The 8,772-nt window shown below is 35.6% G+C and overlaps 1 non-coding gene across 1 annotated transcript; it reads left to right on the forward strand.

The window, feature by feature from the left end:
* The first annotated feature begins 5,920 nt into the window (after positions 1-5,920).
* LOC114912834 (small nucleolar RNA R71) lies at positions 5,921-6,026 on the forward strand. Its single transcript, XR_003798758.1, has one exon. It is a non-coding gene; the product is annotated as a small nucleolar RNA R71 (small nucleolar RNA).
* Positions 6,027-8,772: the final 2,746 nt, after the last annotated feature.

Raw genomic sequence — 8,772 nt, forward strand, 5'->3', positions numbered from 1 at the left:
GAAGATCCCTTAGGCATCTGGTTGCATGGGGAGGAAAAAGGAAGGAAGTTGTTCAAGAATCAAAAAAAAAATCTGCACAACCCCTGATGAGATTTATTTTTGAATCTATTTTGTAGTTGGTTTGCTATAGCTTCTGGTAGCTTTAAAGCAAATTTTGAGAAATACGATGGCAAGAAAAACTTCATCCTTTGGCATCAAAGGATGAAGGATTTATTGGTACAACAAAGGATCTATAAATCTTGGTGAAGGAGAGGCCGAAAAAGATTGGTGTTGAAGATTGGGAGGAGCTAGAGGAGATAGCATATAACACAATCAGGATGTGCTTGATGGATCAAGTTTTACCTAAGATGTGTACAGAGACTACAGCAAAGGGGCTTTGGGAGAAGCTAGAAAAGACTTATGTATGAAAGAACATGACGAACAAACTATGGTTGAAGAAACAGTTGTACAGCCTGCAAATACCTAAAGGAGATCTCATCAGTCGTATATAAAAGTTCAATCAAGTTTGCTCAGATGTGATGAGCCTTGATGTGAAGATTGATGAGGAGGATTAGGCATTGTTGCTATTGTGTTCACTTCTCATGTCATATAATGGTCTCATAACAACCATGGTGTATGGAAAGAAAACCCTAAACTTTGAAGAGGTTATTGGTGTTCTTTGGTCAAATGAGCAAAGGTAGAAGATCTGCAAGGGGAGTTCAAACTCAGAGGTGCTTGCTATGAATGAAAGACAAGGGAGACTTAGGGAGAAGTGATCACTATCGTGGTGGTCAAAAATAAAACCTAACTCAAACTATATAGATAGGATGAGTTGGGATCGTATTCTCAGAGATCAAAGGGCTAAATTGTGTTCAAAATAAAAAATAAAGAATTAAGTTTTTAAGATTTTGAAAAGATAAAAGAAACAAGTTTGATAGAAATAAAGTTGAGAAGAATCAATTAGAAGAAAGTGCTTCAAGTTTTCGAATCCATCCTTTAATCACATATTTGTATTTTAATTAAAGCAATCAAAAATACTAAAAACTATGTCTTAGTGATTGAAAAAAGATAAATTCGTGATTAAATTTCGAGTATAGCTTATCTTGCTGAGCAGAATCATACTCTTAGATCACGACTCGTCCCTATGTAGCCATAAACTATTCAAAAATCTATCTCATAAATAATAAAAACTACTACTTGAACACATAAATAAAATCAAAGAAATAATTTATGTTTTGCTAAATATTCAATATTATTTAAAAAGAAAAAGTCTTACAATGTTCAAATAGTTGATTGCATAAAAGAAAAATATACAATAAGATCAAGGAATAAAATATAAATCTGGATTTTAGGACTTTATCCACTCCCTTGAATATGAAGGATTTAGCTGCTCATGGACTAGATCTGGCTCACCATCATCTTCTTGAAAGATTGAAGAAAAACTAGAAGAAGATGTAGAACCTCCTCTCTCAAAGCTCCAAGCTTCTTCCTTCTCTTCCTCTCTCTTTTTCTCTCTCTTTTTCTTTCAATTTTTGTTTTTATTTTTCTCTTCTCCCTTGGACCTTTATTTATAGGCTACATAACCCCCCTAAATCCCAAACGTAATAAAGCTCTTAATTCTGCATGTATTAGGACTCCTTTCCATAGTAAACTGCTCCATCTCACGTTCCAAATGTATCCAAATGAATTTCCTACTTTTTTGCTGTTGGATCAGCCTTGAATTGCCCAGAATAAGCCTCAGATCTTCCTTATTTCAGTCGGGGTGAATATTGGCTGTTGGATCGAACGTTTGGAGTGCACTGGGCCGTCAGATTGCGCATAGAAGGAGCTTTGGTTTGTTCTAGCTACTGGTAGCTCCATGGACCATTGGATCTCATCCGGATTCATTCATAGCCATTGATCAGTGCAAAAGGAAGCCTCTGGTTTGTTCTTTTGACCGACAACAAATCCAACCATCCGATCAGGTGTTCAGGTCACTGCCGACTGTTCGATGGTGCAAAACCACCCCACTCACCAATGCCCCATGGCGTGGATCGGCAAAAATTTATGTGGATCATATTTTTATTCTTGTGGACCGATCGATCAGTCCATGATGCACCAAATAGTTAATTGGGCTTGGGTTTGGACTGGTTTGATCTGATTTTGAGCTCAAAATGAGCCCCTTTTGACTTGAATTGGGGCCTGCCTTTGTCTCTTAATTTAGGATCCATTTTAAGTCTGATGTGCTCCAAATTTGAGCTCTTTGTATTGACAACCATCTTTTCTGCAAAAGATCAATAAAGTATAAATTTTTAAAAATAAAGATGAATTGATTGATAAATTGATGCTTTTATTAACATGCCCAACTTGAACTTTACTCGTCCTTGGGTAAAATAGATCAATTAGCAATGTGTACGAACTCATTTTTGATTTGAAAGTTATCTTAGGCATTCCTAAAGGTAGCTGATATCCGACCAGATCATTAAAGAAGTACTTTATTGGATTATTAATTTAACCCAATTATTGATTAAGTGAAGTCCATATAAATTTTTAGAGTTTTTCTTTCACCAACTTTCTACCTCACTCTTTAAATCCTCTAACTTGCTATGGGTTTGGTGCAGTGTCTTCTTATAATTTAGTCTCTTTATTCTCTCTTTTTTTTTTTTCTTGTGCATGTACAGTCAGTGCAACGTACTAACCCCTTAAGCTTTCTAATTGACTCTTGTAATGAGCTTTAGGCCAATGACTCTCAAACTAATTAGTTTTAGGGTATTAGGTGTAGAACATCCCTTAGACTTACTGACTTGAGTCAAAAAGGCTATGAGTTAAGACTAACTCTATAAAAAAATTTTCACATTCTCATCTTTTGACGTGAATAACAATACTTACTTAGATGAAGGGGTTTGGTTACTCATTGAGAAATACTAAAAATCTATTTTATTAAAGTAGATTTTTTGCATATTTTGACCTTTCCACTTGTATCCTCATGAAGTAGATTCTTTATCAAAATCAATGGACAGAAGATTCTAAAATTGCTCCAAAATTTTTTTTTGATCTAAACCCTACCATTCATTGGGTTTTATTAATAATTTTTTCCTTAGTTCTCTAAAATTATCTAGACCATTAATCACTTATTGATTAGGATGCCAAATTAATTTTAAATCAAATAAAATTTGGATATACAAAACTAATTATTTCTAACCATACTCGAAGATTAATTAAATTAATTATTTTTTTCTCCAACTTAAACGACATTATCCTCAATGAAGGAAAAAGTAGAGTGTGATATATAAAAAAGAAAAGAAAAGAAAGGAGTTCACCTGGGAGGAATGTGCTTTTGACTTAATAGGTGTTTGTCAAAAGTCCATCGAGCAATTTATTTCCTGATCAATTATGTTCCAAAGGGAACCTAAATAAAAAAGAAAAGAAATTAAACTAAAAAACTTTAGTTGCTACCAAAAAATACTAAGTTTAAAGTCTTCAACCAAAAAACTTTAGTTGCCTACCAAAAAATACTAAGTTTGATGGGTACACCTAGGCATGGTGGATGGTTGGATGAAGTCTAATTGGTGATGGTCTACACTAGATTTTCTTGATATTCTTCTTGTATACCTTCATGATGTATCTCCTGATTATGATTAGCAGGAAGTGGCTTGGGTTGCAGGGTAGGTGTTGACTCTAGTGCAGGGGCTAAGATAATACCAAATGACTCTAAAAATAGGTTCTGCTTTGTTATCCATTGTGGGTCTAAAAGATTACTTAGCTTCTCTACGTCATCTATGCCAGTGCAGTTCAAAAATTTGCGTAAAGGATTCTCAGTAGGGATTTCAGGACTAACTTGCTTCATGACTGCGGTACTTGGTTCTTGAGTTAGCACTTGGGTTGGGCAGTCCTTTGTTGGGTCGATGATTGTCCCTCTAATAGCTTTTTCATGTTCTTTTTGTATACTTACAATTTAGACTTCCTGGTCAGAGATTATATCAGGCTCTAAGAATGGATCTTTTAACATAACTAGGAGTGACTTTTGTCCAATGTAGGTGGGGCCTCCAATGAAGAAACTATAGGTGTGATAGAGGGAAGGGGTATTTGCTCATATTTTATGGTTCATGGAGGATCGAAAATGGATGGTTCTAATAGGGCATTCACTTCTGCCATGTATCCATCTATGTCGAAGTTGTCTCTATTAAAATGAGCTAGATAGGCTTCCAGAAGGTCGTATGAGGGTGTGGTAGGGGTGGCTTCTTCTATAAGTCCCTTTAGTACGTTTACTTCACTAAATTCATCACTTTGCGATCCCATGATAGCATTGAACACATTCAATCTTAGCTTTCTATTTCCAAACGATACATTCATGGCTCCCATTCTACAGTTAATGCATGCATTAGCTGTTGCAGGGAAGGATCGGTCTAAAATGATTGAGATTTGGTTAGGGTCACTTTCAGATTCTATCTCTAAAATAAGAAAGTCTATAGAGAAATAGAACTCATTCACTTTGACCAACACATCCTCAACCTTCCCCAGGGGTACCTTAACAGATCTATCAGCTAATTGTAAGGTAACCGGTATGGGTTTCAATTCTTCAAAATTAAAAAGTTCATAAATTGAGCTCGGAAGAAGGTTGACACTCATCCCTAGATCTAGAAAAACTTTCTTTATGGTCAGGCCACCTATGACGCAGGAGATGATAGGGGCACCAGGGTCCTTAAGTTTGGGCAATGTGGCGTATTGGAAGACAAATCTAGCTTGTTCAGTGAGATGAACTTTCTTGGGGATGTGTGCTTTAGATTTGCATTTTTGTGTGTACAAATCCTTCAGAAACTTAGTATATGCCGAAACCTATTTGATGGCATCTAAAAGAGGAAGGATGATATGGACTTGTTTGAACAGTTCAAGCATTTTCTTCATCTTGACCCCCATTTTGTCTGAAGGTAGAGGTGTTTCTAAAGCACTTGGGAATGGAACTTTAAGTATAGGTGCTGGAATAATTGATTCATCCCTCTCCTTGGGGTCTTTCTTATTGTTAGGTAGTTTGGTCTGAGTTTGGGTTCTTGATGTATTATCTCTTTTCGGCTATTCTAAGACCTTTCCACTTCTAAGAATCATCACAGATTTAGTTTGCTCGAGAAAGGTTTCATGAACATTCAAACTTTCAGCCATATACTACCCCCTTAAGATTGCTTATGGGTTAACTGGGCAGTTTTTCCTCCTCTCTCCTATTGAAAGCTATAGCTAATTGACCTATTTAGGCCTTCAGCTTAGCAATAGATTGTGTGTAGGAGTAAAGGGTCTGAGTGTTGACTTTCAATCGTTCCAGCACTTTCAAGACCTTCTCCTTAAAAGCTGAATTATATGCAGTGGTGGAAGGTTGAGGAGAATTTTGATAGTATGATCCTTGCCTAAGTGTTGGGTACTGATAGTTGGGATAGGCATCGCAAGGCCAACCCCTGATTGTGGTCTCCAAAAAAATTTGGATGGTTTCTCCAGTCGGGGTTATATGTGTTTGCATATAGATTATTTTCTGGTCTACAAGCTGGTTGGGTTTGAGCTTGCTGGACTTGCTCATGTATGAACTCAAGAAATTAGGATGTGGTGGGCATTCAATAACAAAATTGGTTGGGCTTGAACAAATGGCACAAACATCTTGAACTTGTGTGGATTGGGAAGAGGTGATGTAACCGGCTTGCAATAATCGATCGAGTTTTTGTGACAATTCATCCACCTTACTATGGATATTTATGGAATGGCCTACCTTATAAATTCTACCTCTTTTTGGTTCAATCATGGAGGGTCTCTACAGGTAGCAGACATATAGTGTAGAGAATTTTCGCTAAGGGTCTCAAATAGTTGTCAGGCCTCATGTTCGTTTTTGAGTATAAATGTTCTACTGCATGAGGCATCAACCATATGCCGGTGCTTTTCTGATAGACCATCGTAAAAGCACTGGACTAGTTACCATTTAGGTAATATATGGTGTGGATATTTATGAATTAGGTCTTTGAGTCTCTCCCAACTCTCCTAAAATATTTCTCCATCCATCTGAAAAAAATTGGTAATGGCTTTTCTAATCTAATTTGTCTTTCCTATGGAGAAGTACTTCTTAAGAAATTCTTTCTGAAGTTGGTCCTAGGTTAAAATGGTTATCGAATCTAAAGAGTTTAGCTAATACTTGGCCTTGTCCTTAAGAAAAAATGAGAACAATTTTAACCTAACGGCATCATAAGAGAAATTTTGAATTTTGACAGTTGAGCATATCTCAAGAAATTCATCAAGATACTTGTAAGGATCCTCATTACTAGGTCTATAGAAAGATGGTAATATTTGAATAATGCTAGACTTGATCTCATATTGGACTGCTTCTACAGGAAGAGGTTGGATACATGGAGAGTAGGTGCAGTTTGAAGGAGTAAAGTACTCTTTCAATTGCCATGGTGGGCTAGTCTCTTGGTTTGGGTCCATGATTTTGACTCAATTTGCTCGAATTATTTTTTCTAGTTTTAGATCTAATGGGTGTAAATCAGATTGTAATGATCGGCATCCTAGCATGCACCCACTAGATCAAACTGAGTTCTAATTTCAGCATATTTTTTTTGTGTTTTTTTTTTTGGAAGAGAAGAGAATAAGAGGGGAAGAAAGAGAGAGAAGAGTTCTAAAGAAGAGGGCCTACAGAGTCTTAAATCTAAAGATGATAGAGAAGAGTACTTTTAATTAGATTAAAGTTTCAATAGTAAGCAAGTTATGCAATCAATCCTAACTAAGGATTATCCTAGATCTAGATAGCTCCTAACTGTTTCAAGATCGCCTTTGAGCCATTCAAGTAAAAGATTAACCACTCAATCGATCAGATAAGTGTAAGGTTGGTGGGGGTCCCCCTGTTGCTTTTCTTAGACACCAACTAAGTTGTCTAGGCCAGCAAATAGAACCAATTAAATAACCATATTTCTTTAAAATTTTGTCTCTAACCACTTTTCTAAATACCAGTCAAAATGACTAATCCTAATTCGATCCAACTCTTAAGGTTCCTTGTCGTATTGAGCTCGAACTCCTTAGGGACCAACATCTAATTGATTTTAGGTTAAAGGCTTAGGTTAATACAATATGAAGGGTGGTGGTTTGTGGGCTAAGGAAGAATGATGAAATCTCCATCTTATGTTGGTTAGGATTTGTGCCCTTAAGATGTATTTTGAAGATGAGATGCAAAAAGTCAAGATGCCCAAGTTAATTGACCCAATCAAAATTAAATCAGTTGGTTTCACTTGTTAGGTTGTGGTTAGGTTTCTGATCCCTTAAATAGCTTATGTGGTGCCAGTGTAAAGATTTTTTTTTAATTTTTTTTTGTTGATTTTTTTTTTATGTGAAACAATCATGCCAATGATCTCTGACAATGGCATCAAAATTTGATCGCTATCGTAGGTAGTCAAAAATAAAATCAAACTCAAACTATATAGATATGATGAGTTGGGATCGTATCCTCAGAGATTAAAGAGCTAAGTTGGATTCAAATTAAAAAAATAAAGAATTAAGTTTTTAGAATTTTGAAAAGATAAAAGAAACAAGTTTGACAGAAACAAAAGTGAGAAGAATCAATTAGAAGAAAGTACTTCAGATTTTCGAATCCATCCTTTAATCATAGATTTATATTTTAATTAAAGCAATCGAAATCACTAAAAACTACAAGTCTTAGTGATTGGAAAAAGATAAATTCATGATTAAATTTCAAGCATAGCTTATCTTGTTGAGCATGAATCATACCCTTAGATCACAACTCGTTCCTACGTAGTTATAAACTATTAAAAAATCTATCTCATGAAACTATGAAAACTACTACTTGAACATATAAATAAAATCATAGAAACTATTCATATGTTGCTAAATATTCAATATTATTTAAAAAGAAAAAATCTTACAACATTCAAATAGTTGATTGCATAAAAGAAAAATACACAATAAGATCCAGAAATAAAATACAAATATGAATTTTAGGACTTCATCTACTCCCCTGAAGATGAAAGATTTAGCTGCTCATGGACTGAATCTTGCTTGCCATCATCTTCTTGAAAGGTTGAAGAAGAACTAGAAGAAGATGTAGAACCTCCTCTCTCAAAGCTCCAAGCTTCTTCCTTCTCTTCCTCTCTCTTTTTCTCACTATTTTTCTCTCAATTTTTGTTCTTATTTTTCTCTTCTCCCTTGGACCTCTGTTTATAGGCTACATAACCCCCCTTAAATCCCAAACATAATAAAGCTCTCAATTCTGCATGTATGGGAACTCTTTCCATAGTAAATTGCTCCATCCCATGTCCCAAATGTGTCCAAATGAATTCCCTATTTTCTGGCCATTGGATCAGCCTTGAACCACCCAAATTAAGCCTTAGATCTTCCTTATTTCAGTCGGGGTGAACATTGGCCATTGGATCGAATGTTTGGAGCATGCTGGGCTGTCAGATTGTGCATAGAAGGAGCTCTAGTTTGTTTTGGCTACTGATGTTAGGTTCTGACCATGCAGTGAAAAGTAATTTTTAAAATTTTTAAAATCAAACAAGTTGATAGTTTTAACAATTAAAACTATCGAGCCGAACCCAAACCCAAGAATCACCTTGCTGATATCGATAAAACAAAACAAGCACGTAAAAAGAAATAGAATTTTTACTTTCATCAAAAAAATTAAAGTAGCACATTGGTGTTCTCTATGAGACTCTAAAGTAGAAGCCCTCCAATAGTGATCCACACGGAAGTTAGCCAAGGTCTTTCCTAACTGGTGCACTGTCACAGCCTTTTCTTTTCAAAAATACTACTGGAATGATTATGCCAAAGCCCAGT

This window comes from Elaeis guineensis, chromosome 2, assembly GCF_000442705.2.
Source record: "Elaeis guineensis isolate ETL-2024a chromosome 2, EG11, whole genome shotgun sequence".
In the NCBI taxonomy this organism is placed as follows: Eukaryota; Viridiplantae; Streptophyta; class Magnoliopsida; order Arecales; family Arecaceae; genus Elaeis; species Elaeis guineensis.